This window comes from Meriones unguiculatus, chromosome 1 (genome assembly GCF_030254825.1).
Source record: "Meriones unguiculatus strain TT.TT164.6M chromosome 1, Bangor_MerUng_6.1, whole genome shotgun sequence".
Classification (NCBI taxonomy): Eukaryota; Metazoa; Chordata; class Mammalia; order Rodentia; family Muridae; genus Meriones; species Meriones unguiculatus.
Window position 1 is genome coordinate 48326008 of NC_083349.1, and position 23853 is coordinate 48349860.

A 23853-nucleotide genomic window follows, 5' to 3' on the forward strand; every position below is an offset into this window, starting at 1 on the left:
CACAGCTTAAATCACACAATGACATTCACATACTCATAGTCGGAGACAGTTGCCAACAGATGGGTCATCCAGACAAAAACCGAGAACTATTGGAGCTAACTAACGATATAAACCAAATGGACCTAACAAATACTTACAGAACATTTCACCCAAACACAAAAGAATATAACTTCTTGGCACCTCATAGAACTTTATCCAAAAATGACCATATAATCAGACACAAGGGAAGTATCAACAGATACCAGAAAATTTAAATAACACCCTGCATCCTATCTGACCACCACTGATTCAAACTGGACATCAACAACAATAGAAAGCTTACAAACTTATTAAAACTGAAGAACTTATCATTGAAAGAAAAATGGATCAAGAAAGAATTTAAAGTCTTTCTAGAATTGAATAACAATGAAATTGCACTATATCCAAACTTATGGGACACACTGAATGTGGTTTTAAGAGGCAGGTACCTACATAGAAAGAGAGATTTCATACTAGTAACTTAATAGTACAACAAAAAAGCTCCACAAAAAAAGAAAAAGAAAATCACACTCAAACTGAGTAGACAACAAGAGAAATCAAACTCAGGGCTGAGTCCAAGAAAACAGAAACAAAACAAAAGCAAAAATAATACAAAGAGTTAATGAAATGGATAGCTGGTTCTTTGAAAAAATCAGTAAGATTGATAAACCCTTATCCAAGCTAACTAAAAGACAGAAAAAAAAATATTCAACAAAATCAGAAATAAAAAGGGGGATATAACAAAAGACTCCAAGGAAATCCAGAAAATTGTAAGGACATACTTTACAAACTTGTACTCCATAAAGTTGGAAAATCTAAAAGAAATGAATGATTTTCTCATTAGATACCACTTACCAAAGTTAAAACAAGGTCATATAAGCAATTTAAATGTTTCCCTTAGAAAATAAAAGCAGTTATTAAAAGTCTCAACCAAACCAAACCAACAAACAAATAAACCAATCAACCAAGCAAACAAAGAAACACCAGGGAAAGATGATTTTAGAGCAGAATTCTACCAAACTTCCAAAGAAGTGAATGCCAATACCCTCTAATTTTTCCACAAAATAGAAACAGGAGGAACACTGCCCAGTTTGTTGTTTTTAACAAAATCATTCAATTTTACCAACAAAGACCCATGAGCCAGATGCTGTGGTGGAAGCAGCTAGCTCAGAGGGGCAGAAAAGGCACCCAAGTAACCTTCCTCCTCAGCCAGCTTCCCAAAAGAAAAGAAGCCTCCTTCCCCAAGCCATCTCCAAAACCCTCAAACTGAATGCCCCTCCCTTCTGTTTCAGGTGTGTGTCTCTATCCATCCTTCTGACTTCCTCTTTCTCTCAATTGTTTTTTTCCTACATTCACTTCCTGTCAACTGGTTACTTGTTCCATATCTTGAACTATGGTTGACTTTATTTAATCCTGTTTACAATGTTCAAGCAGAAAGCTCTTGGGTTAAACTCATGAAAGATGAACAATTCACTACTGAATGAAAATTGGGACAAGAAAGAAACCAAGAAGGAAATTCAAAACTTTTCATAACTGAGTGAAAATGAATACACAACATGCCCAAATTTATGGGGCACAATGAAAACAGTTCCAAGAGGCAAGTTCAGAGGACTAAGTGCCTACATAAACAAAACAAACAAACAACAACAAAACCTGGAAAATCTCATTAATAACTTAAAGACACACTTGAAAACTGTAGGATAGCAACAAGAACCATGCCCCATGCTCAGGAGTACTTGGCTAACACAAAAGAAACTCAAGAGCATTTTTGCTATTTGTCTCATTTTGCTTCGTGCATTTTTTTTTTTTTTTGTCTTATTGGTCTTTTGCTTATGTATGACAAGGTAAAGGAGGGACTATACAGAGTGGCAACAAACATGAAAAGCCATATAGAAACCTAATATGATAGGCATGTCCTAAATATATGCATATATAAAAGGAATTTAAATGGGATTATCATGTAATGGTAGCGACAAAACCCATCTTTTGTGGTCAAGTAAAATCTCTAGTGCCAGGAAGGAGTTACGTTTTGTTGGGTCATTGGCCAAAGAGATTTCATAGACAACCTCAAACATCACACACCATTGTCAAGGTTGTTGGTTAGTCTCCACAACCTGATGGTAAGGCCCTATTGCTGAAGACACACTTACTCATGTCACCAAACATGGAGTTATCAAGCTGGTGCACAGCTAAAAGCTTCCCCCCTACTGACTAATGTTCATGATGCTGGCAAGTACTTTGCATGCTACTGGAGGAGAAACGTTATCCACTACAAGTTCTGTGATCTACAACACAGATCTACCTGCAAGATACACTGGGAAAATAGTGGCGCAATTGCTATGGGGTTGGCCATCCATGGTTTTTATTGGATTTAAAGGCCAGAGATAAAACTTGTGACTGACACTGATAAAATCACTAAAGCCTGAGACTTGATAGGTCAGGGGTCCTAGGGGAAAGGCTAACACTATTATTCTGCTAAAGAAACACAGCAGTTAAATGACTCCTAATGGAATATTGTTATACTTGTAGATTAGAGCATCATTTAACCCTCATGTAAGAAGTTTCTTCTTGCAATGGATGGGAACTAACACAGACAATGGGCATAGAGTAATAACCCTCAGTTTGGGGCACCCAGCCTAAATGGGATGTCTTTATTGAAGCCCTCCCCTCAAGGCTCAAGGGTCTATGCAGAAGAGAAGGTGGTAGGATTCTAAGAGCTAAAGGTGGTACTGAGTCCAAGAAAACAGTGTCTTCCAGAAACAACAGGACTGATACACATATGAACTTCAGAGACTGACAGCACACACGAGACCTGCACAGATTCAAATCAGACAAAAATCCCAGTACTGAAAAGAAGAAACAGACATGGAGTCTCACCTCTAAGAATCTATTTGCTACTGATACATGTTAGGAAAGGGAAAGTCCATTTTCTCCAGTGAAGCATCTATGGATATATTGACCATATTTCAGGCAAGGCTCCATGGCCAAGAGTAGCAGGACAACATAAAACAGACTCTATGGGTTTTTTGTTTGTTTGTTTTTTGTTTTGTTTTTATTTTTGTTTTGAGAATGTGCTTGAGTAATATTTTCTAGGTGACTTAGGTGATAGAAAGTTTGTTTTGGTTAGGTTTCTTTCTTTCTTTTTGTCTTATTGGGTTTTTTGGTTTTAGTTTGTTTTTATTTCATTTTTTGTTGTTTTCTAGGAGGGTTTTTTTGAGAAAGGGGAATAAACACAAAGTTGTGTGGGCAGGAAGGTAAGGAGGATCTCATAGGAGTTAGGGGAAAGGAGAAAATATGATCAAAATATATTTTATGAAAAAAGTTTAGACAAAAATTAATTAATTAACAAAAAGATTGCTGAATGGGAAATATAGGTCAAATAAACTCAATCCTTAAATACAACTGCTTCAGTCTCACTGAATGCTGCACAGTTCTTTCTAGACTTTAACCCTGTCAATAGCTCGTTCTCAGACCTTCTGAGAGGGAATTTCCACTTGGTTTAGTATATCTGTACTAGGTAAGAAACATTAAAGACCCGCAAATGAAAAACACATGACATGAAGGAAATTCCCATTGGCTTTCCTTGTCTCTAAGGGGATTCCAGCCACAAAGCAAATCCGCTATGGTCACCAGTCACACCCAATCCCCGTATACAGGGCGCTGAGAAGATGATCTTTGACAAATGACCTTCCACGTGGAGCTTAACAAAGAACAAAAATGTATGTATGGGAGGGGTGGAACCCAAGCTAGATCTTGTATGTACACAGCAATCTCCCCGCTATGGGGCTATGCTTCCACCTTGACCTGACAAACTCTTTGTACTTCTTCTATTTATACAGAATGGCAAAATAGCCAGGAAAGGACTAGTACACATACTGTCTACAAACACCAACCATCTTCTAAGCATAAAGGAAGTGCTTCCTCAGCACAAACTCAGGTGGTAAGGCTGTCCTGGGACTTGGGAAATACAAGATTTCTTCATACTTTTTTTTTCATTGTGATGTAACATTATGAAGATGGATTTGTATGATTCAATAGGCCAACAAGTTTGAACGTGAAGGAAACTAGTAGCCTGCCATGAAAAGGGTGACTTGACCAAAATGGCTCCTATCTTCAAACCCTTTTGCATCTTAGAAACAAGTATATCTTTAGCTTATCATAATGTTCTATTAAGAGTTCAAAGTAATTTTGAATTAAAACGATTTTTCTGCCAATGTCTTAAATCACCACATCATTTCTCTAGCCAAAATTTTCTACAACTAGTGCTCTTAGATAATTGATAAATGTTCAAACCAGCTCTTGAGGGAGAAAACATTTTGATGTATAATTCGCTATTTCTGTGGTGTAGACTTCAAGCTTTGCTGATTCCCAGTAACCAAAGGATAATTGTCAAAAGTCAGCGCTGAGTGGGTCAGTTGAGTAAGTAACTGGCTCTAATCAGACAATATGAGCTGTCCCCAACACATCACTTGTCATTGTGCCAAGTCATTTAAGAGATATATTTCAAGCAAGTCTCAGGGAAAAAAGATGCCCTCAAAACCAGGCATACAGCATAGACTGGGGTTTGAGACTGGATCCTTCCATGGCTATCAAAGTTATCCAACTACTGAACTTGGCTTTGATTTGTATGGAATTTGTGGTGTGAGTGTTGTGGATAGAAACATGTTTTTGTTTTAATCCCAGGTGTGGGACATGAGACTGATTCAGATCATCCACAGCAGAAAACTATTTGCCTCATGCGGGCTCTGAGAGGGGCTCTTTGCCACCTGCAGGTACTTTAAATCTGAGGATTCTGGAGAGAGAATAAATGTCAGAGCCTAGAGTGTGTGGAAGAGTTCTGAGAAAGAACAAGGCTGCTGCTGTTGCTTCCTCCCTGCAGCGCCTGGTTGCTGTTGATACCGTGAGACAAGAAGTTGGAGATCTCCTGAAACAAGGATTGGACTGGCTCCAAGGAACCCGAAGATCCTAATCAGCAGGAAGCAGCTAAAAGAACTTCACCCCCTCTCCCACTAACCCTTTCTCTCCTCTACCTGGTATTGGGATGTTGGAAGGGATTGGGGTGGAGTAGGGAGAAAGAGATGTAAGAAGTGAAAATAAAAGTTTTTAAAAAGTATGCCAACATGTAAGCCTTTTGTTTATGGTTTCCAATCTTCCCAGGCCAGACCAGCCTGGTTAATCAATTTAAATGTTGGTAATATAGATAATATAGATCAAGGGTGATTCCAGGAGCTTTGCCAAGGCCCTTAGTGATGTCAATTCTTGGTAGAGTTCTAAGAGTGCCTATCTGATTTTTCTGTTCCCAGTACATTATTGACTCTGCTCTCTGTGGATTCATTGACGACCATGTTATTGAAGCTGAAGCTAGTCATATGTATAAGGAGCTATGTCCTTGCAAAGCAAGTACAGCTGTTACTAGAGCCAACTTCTGGGAGAAATTTAATACAAAGTCCCTTATGGGGAATGTCAGGACAGCAGAGTAGCAAACATTAAGCATCATGGACAGAAATGACCCTTTGATGTAGGTGGCTGTCAGAGATCCTTCCTTTCCAGAAAATTTCTCTGAGAGTCAAATCCAGGGTATGAGGAGATTCCAGTACGGGAATGTCAAAATTGGAGAGGAATAATTGGCCATATCTTATTCATTTCCTCCTGATTTTATGAAATTCCTATTGCCTGCGGGCTGGTCCAGATCAACTTACTTAATTTCCTCCCTTTCCACACTGAATTGGCTCTGGAGGCTTGATATCTCCTCCATCTCTCGTACCCTCATGAACAAGCAGGTACTTCTTTCTCTGGCTAGGAATAAAGAGACTGGGGGGAAAAAGTCTCACTGCAAAAAGACCTTGGAAGACCTTCCAGAGCCAGCCCCTGGAACCTGTGTAACAGAGGCAAAGTTTCCAATGGCACTTTATAGTGTGTTTCCTATGGCAGCAGTGATGAGGAAGTGCCATGCCTTTCTATAACCTGCTACCAAAAGGCCACTTCACAGAATTGGGGAAGGGACACAGAGAAAGTGTGTGGTAAACCACACAGACGTTGTCTCCTGCATGCTGAGGCCTCCGGCAATTCGTCCCTTCACCCACGTCTTCCTTCTAAGCATTGTTTGCTCTCCCATGTTGATGCTCACTATTGATGAATCTATCTTCACGAGACCATTTGGTATTGGAGTAGCATCCCATTCTCTATTCTCAGGACCATCCCAGAGGTTGGTACATAGGATCACATGCTGACAAATAAAGCAACTGAAATTTGCAAAAGTTCAAAAGCTTAATAAGCTGAAAACATGAGGTTTGAATTCATATCACTTGCATCTTTTTATTCCAACTGCTATAATGCAGCCCTATCATATTACAGGAGCTCAAAAGAATGTTCGGTGGCAGTTTGGGGGTTGAAAAGTAGACAGGAGGTTGCCTCTAGGTAACCTGGGTAGGAAGAGTCTGCATAGGAAAGAATAATTTATCCCCAAAACAGAATGAGGGAGAACTTTGAAAATTCACAAAAGTAATACAGAACCACTGGAAACTGCCATGAAAAAGATGGCTAGAGAAGGGTGGGGGTGGGGGGACTAGAAAAATTCACCAAGCAAAACCCAACTCCAGTCTTGATGGCCCCTGGTGAGGGGAGGAGAAGCAGATGGCTCGTCCAAGGGGTAAGCCAGCTAGCCCCAATGAAGAGAGCGGCAGTGCGCCCCTTACTCAAGATCATCAGAGGCCTCTGAGCCCCAACTGCAGTTGCTGGCTTTGATAAGACAGTGGTTCCCGGGGTCACAGGTCAGCCGTGTCGAGGAACCCCACTTTGTCACCCTATGTATCTCAGTAGGCAGTGGTCAGGTGTCATCGTGAGAGAGCAGCTACTGTTTAAAACTCATCTGCCCTGAAACCTGAAGACAAAGAACAATCACGGGCCAGGAAAACAGTTTAGCCTGCTCCTGCTCTAACATGAGCGATGAGCCGAGGCGATAGCTATGGAAAGGAGGGTCAGTCCCTGACAAGCCAACGAGGGCAGGTACTGGGTGGTGCCAGTCAGGCAGTGAAGCACGCTGGAAAAGACTCTCTGCCCTTAGGTGCCTGGGAGCAGACCTAGATCCCTGGGTGGGACAAGCTCTCGATCCCACCAGTCTTCACTGCCGAGAGCATGACCGCATACCACGCCTTCATAGCTCCAGAACTGAGATCAGCACTTAAGGGTTTAGAGAAGGAAGGAAGGAAGGAAGGAAGGAAGGAAGGAAGGAAGGAAGGAAGGAAGGAAGGAAGGAAGGAAGGAAGGAAGGAAGGAAGGAAGGAAGGAAGGAAGGAAGGAAGGAAGGAAGGAAGGAAGGAAGGAAGGACCCCCACTTGTCCTGACCTCAGTGCTATGATTACTGCCCCCAGGGCCAAAGCCCTTGAGAGATAGCTCCAGCAAGAACATTGGCCACTCCTGGGTTTTCAATGAGGAGACTCTCTGGTGGGTGAGATAAACCTGTTCAGCCCATTAATGGGAAAGATTTATAGTTTTTTTGTTCCTTGTTTTCTTAAAACACACACACACCCTTAATTCTATCCCATTTCCTTCTCCTTTTTCATTTACTATTTCCACATTTACTGAAAATAATTCGTGGTTTTATAGCACATTCTGCACTGCTTTTTCCATTTTTCATTTTTTGATGATTGGTGACACATTTGTGTGTATCAATCGATTTTCAGGGAATTTCTGAATTGTGTATACCTTGATATTGTCGCCACTATTGTGTGGCAGGAGATTTTTTTTTCCCCTTCTCTGAGTAGAACTGGAGATTAAGCACTCAATACTCAAAAGCAGCCTGCTCTACAAAGATCCACAAACAGGGGCTCAAGATACAGCTCACTGGTTAAGAGCACTTGTTGGTTTTCTAGAGGATTTGTGTTTGGTTCCCAGTACTCTTGCTGTAGCCCACAACCACCCTTAATATCACTCCAGTTCCAGAGAATTGGTGCTCTCTTCTGATCTCCCTGGGCACCAGGCATGTACACAGAACACTTACATACAGGCAGCAGGCAAAACACTCATATGCATAAAATAAAAAGAAATGAATCTAAAATAATTTTAATCCACAAATAAAGCCAGAAGCAACTTCTGTTCCAGCAGATGTTTAAGTTTCATCTTGGGACACAACAAATGCTTAAAAGCAAGACAAGGCTTCCTCCAGAAGGTAATATAGCTCTTCAACTTCTGAATTCACGGAGTCTGAAATGGATAGGAGGTCAGTTCAAGATCTCAAATCTTACTACTAAAATGGCTCACTGACCTCAAAGATACAAACAACCAGATGAATTAAACAGAGGACCCAGAAGGTAAATTCAGCAACAACAGAGAAAAAAAAATCCATAAAATGAATTGGGGCTTGGGGGGGGGGGGAGGCTAACAATATAGATGAAAAAGTCAGCAAAGATGTGGTAATACATTTTTTTCCCCTAAAAATATCTCAGACTCCTCTTTGGAGGCCGAACTTTGGCTAGACCTTGCAGCCAAGTTAATACTATGGTAAAACAGATCAACAGGTTGAAAGCAACTGTAAACTAAACAAATATCTCATAAATGTTGGAGACAACATGTGGATATAAGTTAATAATATGTGTTTGCAGTCTTGATTGCTATTCTGGGTGAGTTGTATCAGTAAGTAGCTTCTTTCCTCATAAAACTCTATGAAGAATCCCTCACCTATTTTCCATGCCATGTTTTCTGTGCTTCTCAATAAATATAGAGCAAGACGCTTTATTAGTGTCAGGCAGAAGACACAGGACTTTTAAGTGGAAAATCCAAAACTTGTACTTAATCTTGGTTAAACTTCTCCAAGAGGAAGTTGCTTACATAATCAATGCACAAAGAAATTGAGATTTTTCAAACAGATAGAAATGATAGGAAAGAAAGACTCAGTGAATCAAATAGCAAACACAGAGAAAAGCATAACAAACAGACTCAACCAAGAAGAGGAGAAAAATATCAAAGATAAAAGACAAAGGCAGAAGTATTCTACATTCAAACACCAAACACACATACACACAAGCAAACAAACATGAGCATGACCACAAAGTCCAAGGACTCTGAGATGTGATCAAAAGAACAAACCTCAACATACAGTGGGTAGAAAGAGGCAAGATTAAAAACTAAAGACACAGATAATTTATTCAACAAAATTAAAGCAGAAATTTCTCAAAACTAGATTTAAAAATGGGTATTTAAACATAAGAGGCATTTATAACCCCAAATAGACATGGCCAGAGAAAAACTTCCCCACAACATACTCCAATCAATACATCAAAAATACAAAGCAAAGAAACAATATTAAGATCTCTAAGGGGAAAACACTAAGCTGCCTAGAGAGGCAAACAGAATAACACCAGCTCTCACACTAGCAACCCTAGAAGCCAGGAATCCATGAAACGATGTATCCCTGAAAGTATATACCGGTCAACCAAAATGTTATACGCAGCAAAGCTAACTCTTGAAGTTGATGAAGGAATAAGGATATTCCAAGACAAGTGCACACTAAGGCAGCTCATGGCCACCCACCGTAGCTGCTGGAGACACTAACACTATGAAGAAAGAAGGCAGACTCCGAATCATGACAGCACAAGAAGGAGTGGACTTCCTGAGAGGAATAAACAGCAAAGGAAAGCTAGAAATGAGTTAACCGTGTGTAACACAGTAAACTAGAAGAATCCCTAACACGAACAAGGGCAGGAGGAAATAGCAGGGCTAGAAAGCGGGCTCAGCCTGTAGGAGCCTATGCTGCTCTTCCAGAGGACTCTGGTTCAAGCTCCAGCAAGTGGCAGCTCACAACCAACCATCTGTAACTCCAGTTTCAGAGGAACCAATGCTGTCTTTTGACCTTTGAGGGTTCCAGGTATGCATGCGGTACACATACATACATGTAAAGAAAACACTTATATACATCAAATAAAATAAATAAACCTTTGAAGAATAAAAACAATGCAGACAACCAGAAAACAAGAAAAAAAATTACTGGAATTAGTAGACACTGCCTTGAATGTAATTGCCTCAAATCACCAGAAAAGAAATTCAAACTAGCCAAGTGGATTGCAATCAAGATTTACTGACTGTTGCCTACAAGAAAACGACACCTCATTAGTAAAGACACCCACATACTGACAACATTTGAAAGCCAGTCTTTCAAGCTAATAGCAGCTGAAAACAACCTGGTGGAGTAATTCTGAGATTTGATAGATATTTCAAATTGAAGTTTGGCAGAAGAGATGATGAAAGCTACTTCCTGCCAATAAAGGAAAAAAAAAAATCAGGAAAGAACAGCTGTAAACATGAATGCACGGAATGGTGGAGGCACCAATTCCATTCAAAGACACTAATGAGCATATAATGTTTGGATGATGCAGTAACAGTAGGTAAGAGCAACACCCTAGTTTCGTCTTTAAATAGGTCATCCGAGCCAAAAACCAAAACCAAAACCAGACAATAACAACAACCCCCCCACACACACACAAAGGAAGCCTCTGAATTAAATCATACCAGAGATCAAATTGACTCAATAAATAGAATACAGAGTATTCCATCCAACAGATGTGGAATACACATTTTTTTTTCCAATACCTTGTGGGAATCCTGTAAAAAAGAATAAATGTTAGGCAATCAAATTTTAACAAGTACAACATAATCAAAATAATTTCTAGTAAGTTAATAGTGACACAGAAATAAAAATAAATAGGAAGTGAAACCACAGAAAGGATAAAAGTACTTGGAGGATGAAAAATATACTATTGAATGAGCAGCAGATCAACAGCAAAATCAGAAAAGGGATTTTTAAATGTTTCTAGAATCAATTTAAGCACAACTTACCAGCACTTTTGAGGTAGAAATAAGACAATTCTAAGAGGTAAATTATAGTTTAAGTTAAATGCTTACATTAAAAAAAAAAAAAGTCAGAGATGTCTGAAATAAATAACCAAGGATGAACCTCAAGGTTTTAGAAGAACAAGAACAGTCCAAACCCAAAAGCAATAGGAGGCTGGAAATAATGATGAGGGCAGAAATTAAAGAATTAATAACACATTGAGTCAATTAAGTACAAAATTGATTCTTTGAAAAGGTAAAGATTGACAAACTTCTAATGAAACTAGCCAAAAAAGAAAGTTCCAGAATAATAAAATTAGAGATGAAAGAGGTTGATGTTATAACAAAGTCCAAAGAAATCCAACAGTTCACTCGGGGGCTTTTTGAAAATGCAATTCTAAAAACGGGACAGATGAGAAGAAATGGGTAAATTTGTGTACACAGTATAACCTGCCTAAATCAAACCAAGAAGACATCAAAAACTTAAAACAGTTCCATAGTCAGCAAGAGTCAGACAGTAATGAAAACAGGGACTCACTACTGGCTTCTACCAACTCTTCAGGCACCATCACTCCTGAATCTGTTGCCAAGAGAAACCAGGGAGAACTAGAACAGACTCATTCTGTGAAGACAGTATTTCCATGACACCCAAACCAGAGAAGGACACAGATGTCAACAGCAGACTGTATGCCAATTTTCCTTACAAGCACAGGTGAACGGGGTACTTGCAGACCTGAAGAGATGGCTCAGTGATTAAAAGCATGGACTGCTCTTCCAGAGGACCTGAGTTTGGTTCCCAGCACCCAAGCGAGGGTGCTTAGAACTAGCTGGAAACCCAGCTCCTAAGGATCTAAAGGCCTCTTCTGGCCTTCAAGCACACCAGTACTCCTGTTCACATACCTACACGAAAAAAAAATGCATACACATAATAAAAATAAGATAAATCTTTAAAAAAACTAACATTTTTGCCAAGAGTATTCATGAAAACATGGAGATCATATACCGTGATTAAGTTGGTTCCAGCCCAGGGGTTCGAGGTTGAGTTCAACATATGCAAATCAATAAAGGTAATACAGAACATATAGAGAAACCACACAATTATCTCAATAGATGCAGAAACAGCTTTTGGCAAACTCCAACATGACAAAAACCCATGAATATGTAGGAACATAAGAAACAAATATCCACATAAAGACTATGCATGATAAACATGTAGTTGACATTATACTGAATAGGGAAAAACTGTTTCCTAAAGTCAAAAAAAAAGATCTCTGTCTCTGTCTCTCTCCATCTTTCTCTGTCTCTGTCTCTGTCTCTCTCTCTCTGTGTGTGTGTGTGTGTGTGTGAGAGAGAGAGAGAGAGAGAGAGAGAAAGAGAGAGAGAGAGAAAATTCTTATTCAATATGGTGTCCAAGTCCAGGGTGGCAATTTAGAAAAGAGATTAAACAGAAGTTGAAGATCTGAACAGTGATTCCCTTGGGTTCTAACTGCTCCATGTATTCCTGGAAGTTTCCAAATATCTTCCCCTCCATCACTGTGTACACTGCTTCTAGATTTCTATCTCCACACCACAGTGGTCCTCTTTTCCCCAAATTCCATCCCTGACCACTTCTGAGCATCTCACCCACTATTCTTTTGTTCCGCAGCCAGAAGCCTTTTCAGAGCCCAGGCTCCATATCCCTTGTTCTAGCATTCGTCCTTCAGTTTAGCAAATACCCGTGGCTTCAGGCAAAGCGATCTGATAAAGGGATTAAGCTGATTACATGGCGTGACAGCGTGCCCAAGTTTTTCAACAGCGTTCAAATCTTCCAAAGAGAAACTTAGTTATCAAAGGAATTCGAGGGATGAAATACAGATGAATAGAAACTATGGACACATAGAAGAAAGTATGCTGGGTGATTCAAAAAGCCTTTGAATATTGATTTTGACCGTCATGCTGGTATTGCGGACTGAGAAAAAGTCAGTGATCTTTGCTTGTGGCCATGCAGAGTGTAGGGAGAGGGGATCCTGACAAAGTCTAAGCTAAAGCCTTGCATTCCTTGAAATTCCATCCAATTCAAATCTTTGAAGGTATTTCTAGTCTGTTTTGAGTTTCTGATATGTTTTTCGCTAACAAAATAAAGGTACAGTGAAGTAACAGTGACCCCCCCCCCCGATGAGCGAGGGGTCTGGAGACTGATTAGAGGACAAGGCATAGTAAGGTTGTTTCAGGTCACACTGCATACACCAGGGACTAAAGTAGCCAGGTTGTAGGAGAGGGGGGAGCTTCCTGCCTCACAGGATGCTTTCTTTGCCGGGCTTAGGATGATTTACAGAAGTTTGCTCCCTGAGTCTGGGGTCTTAAGCCTGTCTTCCAAAACGGGGCAGGAAAACAGATTTCTGCTGCCTGTCTCCAATTCAACAAACAACTTCAAATCTATACCTCCGAGTATAGATTCACAGGAGAGACAGCAAAAACATCTTTTGAATCCCACTGCAATCATGACATTCAAATGACCTGACCATGCAGCACTAGAATTCAGAGCAGTTTAAAATCAATCCACGGATGCGAGGAACAGCTTAAAAGCGGATGGGGAACCTGCCAGCGCTCACCCTGGCACCCCGGGCTCTTATTTTCACGATAGGAAGCAGCCTAATAGACAGCTGCTCTTTCTCAAAGGGAACTTGTTTGCAAACCTGAACAGCCATTGCTTTGTTCTCTTGAGAGAAAACAAGACAGCATCAATCAAAGCAAAGCCACATACCCAAACCCGCTGCTGCAGCTGCTCACGCAAAACCGCGTATCATTCCCTTTAAGCCAACAGTGCCTGCCGGGAACCTTGTGAATCCTCTGCCCGGCGCTTCAGAACCCTGCTGCGGGTTAACTCTTGAAGGCTGGACGCTCTAACCCAGAAAGCCAAGGCTCTCTAATTTAACCTCTTGCTTGCTGACTCATCCAGCAGGCACGACGCACCCTGCCGCCGCCGCTGCTGGGCGAACCTTTGCACCACACTTGGAAGGTAACACCTAAACGGGTGTTTCTCAACCTGTGGGTCGCGACCCTCCGGGCCGTGAGACCTTTTCACAGGGGTGGTATAGCAGATATCCTGCCTATCAGATATCCATATTACAATGCATACAATTAAAATGATGAGGCAGCAAGAAAAAAAATTACGATTTGGGGTCACCACAGAATGAGGAAGTAACTGTATTAAAGGGTCACAGCATTAGGAAGGTTAAGATCCACTCACCTGGAGGCTGTCCTTTTGCACCTGAGTGAACTTCATCATTTGCTCAGCCGGACCTGCTTGTCCTCTTTGAGTTGGAAAACAATCAGTTCGTTCCCCCAAGATATCAATTGCACACTGCAGAGATAAGATTGGACAATCAGCGCAGAGACTGGGGTGAAGAACATTTGGAGGAAGGAGTTAAGTTCTAGGAAAGAAAATGCCTCCCGTTTTCTAGATACATTGCAACTTGACGGAGAAGATTATTCACGTGTAGTAAGTGCTCCAAACTACCTTGGTAATTTGGAGAAATAAATAAAGCCAAATTTATACTTGCCGCGGTGTTCTTCCAAGGAAAGCCAAAAAAAAACAAAAAACAAAAAACCAACAACAACAAAACGCTTCCTGCAATACTAGCCATGTTATCCACGTGAAAGTTACTAGGGCTCCTAGCAGGCAGGCGAGTGGGGGAGTGTTATTATTCTGACTGGGCGTTGATTTACAAGTGTGGATCGGCTTTTGTTTTTGTTGTTTTCTTTCGGGCTTTTTGTTCTTGAGACAGATTATCACCATGCCCTAGCCTTAATTCCCTGCCATCTGTGTCCTGCCCCCATACAGTATATCTGTGCCCTCCCTCTCCTCACCGGGCTTCTGGACTCCTGGGCCCTCCCTTGTCTAAACTACATCTACCCTAGGAGTCTCAAGGCTCCAGGAAAGAGTACAGTTGACCTGTGCAGAGGAGAGCATACACCACCTTAAGAACACTGACAACGGCAGCTACCGCGGTGGAGCTTACCTCAGGCCAGAGAATGCGCTGACCACTTCACGTTGTACTCTGTAGGAAGGACCACCAGACCATCAGTAGAATCTGGGGTTCCCTCCTCGTTTTCAGCCCACCTTAAAGTCGGCGCCGCCCTGTAGCTGAAGTCTGAGCTATGGCATGTCAAAAGTGACACAAGCTATCACACAGAGAAATCTGAGAGGAGGAACCTGGGAGGACACAGGGCAGAAGAGAAGCTGGGGGAAAAAAGCTGAACAAGAGTGATCAGGATGTCCAATTTCAGTGTCTATGGAGAACTATCATGATTTCTTCCTTAAGGATCTGGTAAAATCCACCACCAAAACATTTGGACATTTCACTTTTCCTTCATCACCTGTAATTACAGTGACGTGTGGCAGCCGTATTTCCCAATTCTTGACCTGGGGCCAGCTGACAGGTGTGTTCAATGTGTGAAAGCAATAACCATCACTTCTGTGTTTGCAATATGTCAGGAAAGTTCATCTTTTTTTTTTTTTTTTTTTTAATTCTGTCAAGTGGAAACCAGAAAGTGTCTCTGACTCTAGCTGAAGTAAACAGTGGTGGATGCCATTAGTTTACCACAGAGTGGAAGGAGGACATCCCAGCAGTAGTTATCTTAGGACCCAGGGACATTGTTAAGGGTCCACACCTGGCCTGGCTGGAGCAACAGACACCTGCATCCACAAACATATTTAAGAACAAGAAAAATTTCCAAGAAGTCGCTCTAGGAACTTCTTGTAAAGGTAAATATAAATCTGCCCTATGCACCATCAATTCACACCTACATATTTATACACAGGAAAACATACATACATGCATCACAGCCTGAGCGCCATATGTTTATGCTCTACTCATATCAGTACTCGGAAAGAATTGAGCTGTGGCATATTTGCCCAATTTGTTTACTACTCCCTAACAGAAAGAGTGAATTGTTAACACACTCAGACAGTATGATTTTCACGTGGCTGAGATCCAAAACTTGGCAGAAAGAGCTTGAGAGAGGAAGAATGTATTTTTGTCTGCGGCTTCAGAGTGCTCAGCCCACGGTCCTGTGTACTTGTACATGATGTCATGGCTGGCTTGGGGACAGTGGAAGGGAGGCACTACTCACGCCACAAGCAACCAGGAGACAAGGAGACAGGGAATGTGGATATTGGTCTACCTTTCTCACTTGTCATTCTGGCTGGGTTCCCGTCTCATGAATGCACTGCTCACAGTCAGCCTGGGTCTTCTCTGGAAAAGCCCTCATAGACACACCCACAGCTCTGCCTCCTCAATCTCCTAGCTCAGTGGTTTCCACACTGTTGGTTGCGACACTTTGTGTGTGTGTGGTGGGGGTTAAATGACCATTTCACAGGGTTTGCCTAAGACCACTGGAAAACACAAATATTTACATTATGATTCATAACAGTAGCAAAATTACAGTTATGAAATAACAATAAAAATACTTTTCTGGGTAGGGGTTACCACAACCTGAGGAACTGTGTTAAGGGATCACAGCATTCGGAAGGTTGACAACCACTGTCCTGCATGATTCTAGATCCAGTCAGGCTGACAATGAAGACACTTAGCAGAGATGACTGTAAACATATAAAGCAGAATAAAATAAACCAGACATAGAGAATACTTATTGAATACATGTTATTGTGGGAGGGTGGCGGGAAGAGTATAAACATCTCAGTAGTAGAGCACTTGCCTACTCCTACCACAGTAAAAAAAAAGAAAGAAAATAAAAACGTGCTATCATTGCTGTGATAAAACACCATGACCGGAAGGAAGCAACTCGGGGAGGAAAGGGTTTATTTGGCTCACGTATCCATTGATGATGTATAAAATGAGGACATCACTGCTCCAACGCATGGTTGAGGGGGCAAGGTTTTTATTGTAGATATGAGGGAGACTTAATCCTCCTATCTTCAATAAAATATAAAGAATCTCTCATATCTGCAATAAAATATGAGCCAGAGGAAGAGCCCAGAGCAGGAAGAGAAGGTAGGTGTCCAGTAGACTGAACTGGACCATGAGAAGAGAGAAAGAGAAGGGGAAGGTGAGAGAGGGGGACCAAGAGAAGAAGACAAAAAGAAAGAGCAAAGAGGACCAAGAGAACACAGGCAGAGTTATATAGGAATGAGGACCTGGGGAAAGGGAAGCCCAGGAGCTGGAGAAATTTACAGGAGGGAGCAGATGTTGGTGTGTGGGTGGGATGGGGTGGGAGGAGGGAGGTGAGAAGAGTCAGGTTGCCAGAATGGATTCTGTAACAGGCATATTTGTGGTGCTGAGAGAGCTTTGAGGCCAGCATGGGCTATGATATGCTAATAGGCACCACAGCTAGCCATTTGTCCAGAGTTTATTTGGACCTGAGCAGGAACTCAGTCTGGGTAGAAATCTGACGGCAGGAGCTGATGCAGACAGAGGCCATGCAAGGGTGCTGCTTACTGGCTTGTTCCTCATGGTTTGCTCAGCCTACTTTCTTCTAAAACCCAGGCCATCCCATTTGCAATAAGCTGGGCCTTTCCTCATCAACCACTAATTAAGAAAATGTCTAATGCAACCACTTTGAACATCAATCTGGTACTTTCTCAGAAAACTGGAAATAGCTATACTTCAAGACACAGCTACACCTTCCTGGACATACACCTGAAAGATGCTCCAGCATACAAGGACATTTGCTCAACCATGTTCATAGCACCTTTATTCATAATAGTCAAAAACCGGAAACAAGCTAGATGTCCGTCAACTGAGGAATGGATACAGAAACTGCAGTACATTTACACAATGGAATACTACTCAGCCCCTAAAAAGAAAGAAACCATAAAATTTGCAGGCAAATGGATGGAACTAGAAATGATCATCCTGAGTGAGGTATTTCAGACCCAGACACACATGGTACATACTCACTTATAAGTGGATTTTAGTCATATAGTACAGCGTAGACATACTATAATGTACAGACCTTGTGAAGATAAGCAACAAGGAGGACCCTAGGGAGGATGTATAAATCTCAATCAGAAGGGGAAATAGAACAGACAGAGGTAATGGTGGAAGAGTGGGGACCAGGACCATCAAAGCCAACCAACCAGGGCCCAGAGGGACCTATGTAGTCTGAAGCACCAACCAAGGACAATGGCCTAGACGTAGGTCCTCTACTCATAAATGCCCCATGGGCATCTTAGGCTTCATGTGAGCCCAACAGTTGGAGATATCTCACTATGGACTATGTTACCTGCTTTTTGATCACTTCCTCATGATGGGACTGCCCTACCAGGCCACAGGGAGGGAAGACGAACTCAGTCTCCTTGTGAATAATTGAACTAGGTTGTCTGGATAAGGGGGCTTCTCTATTCTGAAAAAATAGGGGGAGGGAAGATGCAGGAGGGTGGGTGGGGCTGGAAGAAGAGGAGGGAGGAACCTATGATGGAGATGTAAATTGAATTAATTAATTAAAAAAAAAGAAAAAGGAAAGAAAATGTCCTACAGAATTGCATACAGCCTGATCTTGTGGAAGTATTTTTTTCAATCAAGGTTCCCTCCTCTCAGATGAGTCTAGCTTGTATGAAGGTGAAATTAAAAATTAGCAAGCACAGTAATAAAAACAAAGAGTGGGAATTTACCTCAGCTCTGCAGGGCCAGTCAAAGTTGACTGGGAAAGCTACAGAAAACTTTTTCTTGAGATAGCATTATTTGATATCTTGATAGATGTTTGGGTTACATAAATACATTTGTCAAACAGCTAAAACACACTAATTTGTATATTTTATCATTAATTGTGGATATATATATTTTTCTGAAGACACTGGGCCTTGCAAGTTAATAACATGTCTGAAGATCATTTAAGACTATGTATTTAGCCTGAGGTCCTACTCTATATGCAACTCTTTAAAGTTTAACCTGTTGTAAGAGAAGAACGTTGTTACGATTATTAGTTACTTACTTACTATTATACTTACTATGCTTTAGACTTTTCAGCCTTCACAATATAAGCTAAATGCATAGCTTTAATTTTAAGTTATGTATTCTTCTATGTCCCTAATACAGAATAATATATGTGTGTGTTATAGTAATCTTTTGCTAAAAGAACCCTACAATTTGAAAGCATCCATAAACTGAACAAATACCCCACAGATGTTGGAAGCAACGTGTGGATGCAGTTGGTAACATCTTGTGTAGTTTTGAGTGTTATTCTGGGTGAGTTAGGTCTGTAAAGCAGCTTCTTCTCTTGTAAAACTCTGTTAAGGATCTCTATAAGGAATTCCTTGTTTCCTCCCCATAGCACATTTTCTGTGTTGCTCAAGATATGGAGAGGAAATCCCTTTGTTAGGGTCAGGTGGAGACATAGGACAGACAGAGTGGAAAGGCAATAGGAACATATCAGGCACACACTACTGACATACAACAGACTGTTGCAGGATATTTGATCCCATTATGAACCTCCAAATTGTGAACTGCAAAACCCTGTTTCTTGTTTGGTGTGGTTGAGCCCTATCACACACCTTTAATCCAAGAACTTTGTTTATTGTAAACAAATAATTATGGTGTGGTTCAGCCAGCTGTAGCACAAACCTTCAATACAAGAGCTTTCTTTCTGTACACAGGATTTAATGACATTAACTCCAGATCAAGAGGCAGAGCAAGAAAACAGCTGATGGGGATTAAAGAGTAGAGGGACTTTGAGTTGAGGGTATTTAAGACAACGAGGAGAAGCAGAAAAGGCTTTTTAGCCTAAAAACTCTGGCTTTAACTTAGGCTTCAGATCCTCATGTCCCTGGCTTTTTGGGCTTTGAGCTAGCAAGTCTTTGGCTTTGGGTTTTTGATCTTTTTCTCCTGGGCTGTCAGTTGAGCTAGTGAGTCTTTTGGGTTTTTTTCCATCCTGATCTGAGTTAAGAAGGAAGGTCAGCTGGGGTGACGCAGTGCTTTCCCTGCATCTCTGAGCTAGCAGGTTTTTACCCCAGCATCCAGTTCCTGAGTCTTTACTGGTAAAGTAGAACAGTTGAGATTTTCATTTTGTTTATAACAACAATTTGCAGGCCCATGACCCTGAGATTAGAACATGAGACCCTCATGTTCTACCTAGACTGAGCTAGCAGGGTCAGAAGCCACAAGCTACAGACAGACAGAACACACACACACACACACACACACACACACAGAGAGAGAGAGAGAGAGAGAGAGAGAGAGAGAGAGGAGAGAAGTGGAGAATTCAAATTTGAGCTGTCTCTTGAGAAAGTTTGTCTTCATTTCTTAGTGTGATCTTGACACATTTTGGCACCCACTCTGAGGTTTCTTTAATATATTAACCAACACAATTTCAAAAGATAAAAGTATGGACAAAGTTTGAACTTGAGTTGAGAATATGAATGTTGACGCTGAGGAAGAAGTGAGCTGGCACCTTTATCTACTTTGGAATATGAGAATAAGTCTAATTGCTAAAGACACATAAGTGACACATAAGAGTGTGGAAAGCAAGTAGAATAAAATAATGGTAGGGACTATGTATGGCCATGCAGGCTTTCAGTATAAAATTCTTAGATAAGACTTCTCATAACAAAATGGAAGGAGAAAAGAGTTTGTCCAAAAAGCTTTTCATTTTTGTCTAAGAAATGGACTCTCTAAGGACAGAGGCAATCCATCGTTTCTTCTGATTTTAAGTGGTGATTCATCTCTGAATGACTTAAATTTCGCCTATAGTATTGCTATCCCAGACGTATTGGAAACTCAATTTTCTATCCTTGCCATGTGTGAAAGTGACATTTCAGAAACCTTCTTATCTCCTTTTCACTTCGGTTTGAATTTGGCCTTGGGCAAGTGTTCACAGCACACAGGGGGCTATGTGTGCCGAACACAGTAACTGTATCTGTTCTGGAGAAAGATTGTTTCTTCCCTTCCTCCATGTTCCAGCCACATCTGCTACAGTTGGGCACAGTGGGCACAAAGTCTTGTAGGACAAGGCCATCTGTGCTCAAGGTCCCAGGAGCCCCAGAGGAAACTCATCAGATAGGCCTTTTGCCTGGAGGATTCAGAGCTGTTATAAGTGGCACCAGAAAAAAGTCCAGCTTGTTATCACGAGAGAACGCTCCAGGATTCTATGTCAGTGCCGCCTCCAAAGAGGACTTGCACCAGCAGCCCTAGTGGAAGAAGACTCCCTCTCACATTTGCAGTACTTGTTCATCCAGAAAACCTGTGGATTGAGAGGGTTAGCAAATGCCTGTAAACCCATCCGATATGGAATCCAGGGGGCTCGTGGAACTGTTTTCAGTGTTGTCTGCTCATATTACCTGTCATGAAAAGGAAGCGCATGGTGGGACACACTTTGTCCCAACTCCTTCCTGCAGGTTCCCTCTCACCAGCCAGAAGTCAAAAGGCTTCCTTGTCATGATACACAATGAGCACATGTCTCACACACCTGACAATGATGTGACTATGGCCGCCCGAAACTCAAAATCAATGGTAAAACAAACATCTTAGTAGCTAGATCACGCTTCATCCAAATGATCTTTCTATTTATTATTATTATTTACTATTATTATTAAATATTCTGATGCAGAGCCATGCTCAACACAGCTGATGCTTGTTTAGTTATTTTAAAATAGGCAAAGAGTATCCCGACATGTGGCTATTTGCAGTTCTAATAAGTATCAACTTCTCCATGTAGGAGGCTTCTTTGGAAGAACAACTCATCCTCTGTTTGAATACATATCTATGCTGCACTATAGTCATGACGCCATCATTATTTAAAAAAAGAAAATGGGGGGATGGGCTCAGCTTTCGTTGGTTCTTTTTTTTAAAAATATTTTTATTTTTATTAATTACACTTTATTCACTTTGTATGCCCCCTGGAGCTCCCTCCCTCCTCCCCTCCCAATTCCTCCCTCTCTCCCTCCCTCCCTCCATGCTCCTCCCCCAGTCCACTGGGTCTTTTAAGAGATAGTTTCTTCCTTGACTATTTCAAGAATAGCTGTTTTTTTTTTTAGATTTTTATTTTAAAAATCAAATTATCAAATCTACCCCACCTGTCTTAGTTAGGATAACTAAACACCATGACCAAAAGCAACTTGGGGAAAGAAGGGTTTATTTGGCTTACACTTCGTTATTGTTCATCATCAAAGGCAGTCAAAATAGGAACTGACGGGAGGAGGGGAGGATGGGGACTTTGAATGGCATGTAAAGTGAACAACTAAATAAATAAAAGTTAAAAAAACAGGAGACAGACATGATGCTAAAACTGACTTCCTTTTTTTTTTTAATATATTGTGAGTCAATCTCAACAGATTGCATGATCAAGGTAAAGAACAAAGACAAGAGGAACAACTCTAAAGAAAGGGCTAGCTACCAAAACCCAGAAGTTGGGGCTAGGCCCTGATGGAACTAGAAGCATCAGGACTGAAGTATTGGAGAGTCACATCTGTCCACATACTAAATTCCATGATATGTTTGGAGAATGTAGTAAAAGGACAAACAAAATGTATTCAGAAGAAGTTATTGATAGCATCAAGAAAAAAAAATTTGCCATAGCAAAACCTTTTTATGGGACTATAATTTTTTTTCTAAAAAAATTTGAACAAAACAAAACAAACCAGGAACTGAAGCTGGGCAGAACCTGGAGGCAGGAGCTGATGCAGAAGCCATGGAGGAACGCTGATTACTGGCTTGCTCCTATGTCTTGCTCAGCCTGTGCTCTTATAGAACCCAGAACCACCAACTGAGGGATGGCACCAGCCACGATAGGCAGGACCCTCCACACCAACCACTAAGTGCGATAACGCCCTACAAGCGTGCCTACAGCCTGATCTTATGTATTTTCTCAATTGAGGTTCCCTCTTTCCAGATGACTTTAGCTTGCGTCAAGTTGACATGAGACGAGCCATCATGTCATGTCATCCTTCATTCCCTCCCCTCTAACTCTTCCTCCATCTCCCTGCATTGCTCTTCCATCCCAACTTCAGCAGCCATCAAATGTCAATAAAGTCTCAGCTAGAGGTGGGATTTCATGTTTCCGTCATCCATTCCTGCTAGGACTTTCTCTGGCTTTATCTGGTGCAGATCTTATACATGCACCACAGCTGTGTGACTTGATTTGTACAGAAAACTCTTTCACTACAGTCATCTACCACCTCTGGCTCTTACAATATTTCCATTCTCTCTTTCACTATGGTCCTTGAACCTTGGGAGAAATGGATGTTATATAGGTAACCTATTTAGGGCTGAGCACTCCTCAGTCTCATTTCATGAATGTAATGATTGTGGGTTCCTTCTCTGATGAAAGTTAAGAGATGCACTAATCCGTAGGTATACAGATAACGGCTTAGGGGTATACTTTCTCTAGCTACAGGTTCTCAGCTTAATTAGAGGTATCAGGCATGAGTTTCATCACATAACATGGGCCTTAAAAACAATCAGAAAAATGATCAGTTACTCCTGTAGCATTTATGCCACTGTTGTACTAATGGGCATATTTTACCAGACCAGTAATTTACAGGGTTCACAGCTGGATAAGACTCTTGATTAATTTTCTCCTCTGATAGCATTCACAGCTCTTTCTAGCACTATGAAAGCTAGCCACCTGGAATCAAATGTCTAGATCGGTACCCGTTTTATTGATTCCTTTTCTGTGAGGCAAGTATGTGGTATTTTCAGGAAAACAAAGTGTGAATGGTAAATCAAGTTATGGAGGGTAACCTAGGACAATGGGAATAGCCTGTGGTGTTTGGTGGGAGGAGTACAGAACACCATTGGCCAACAAATTCAAAGACGTACCTACGCATCCTTAGCACTGGAGTTCTTGTTGCCTGTGGTGTCTAGTGGTAGGGGCACTATTACCAGTTACGGCATAATTCCATTTTTATATATTTATATATTTAAAAAAGCTTCTACAGTGGGTTTTCCGATGGCTTTTTCATATGTCTTTAGGTTTATTTATTTCTCTCCATACTCCCTCCTCTACCCTTCCCTCCCATTACCCCCTAACTTTTCCTGCTCTATTACTCCCTCTTCCCCCTTCTGACCATCTGTG

The 23853-nt window shown here is 41.2% G+C and overlaps 1 protein-coding gene across 5 annotated transcripts in view; it reads right to left on the minus strand.

Moving 5' to 3' along the window:
- Positions 1-14435, minus strand: part of Asah2 (N-acylsphingosine amidohydrolase 2) — a 94342-nt gene extending 79907 nt beyond the window's left edge. For 2 of the 5 annotated variants that reach the window (XM_060388356.1, XM_060388363.1), the window contains exon 1: positions 13586-13792. The gene's annotated coding sequence lies outside the window, so the exon portion shown is untranslated. Of the gene's footprint in view, positions 1-13585; positions 13795-14071 lie in introns of those variants that run through there. The other 3 variants (XM_060388362.1, XM_060388359.1, XM_060388364.1) reach the window with 3 other exon arrangements.
- Between the last annotated feature and the right edge of the window lie 9418 nt (positions 14436-23853).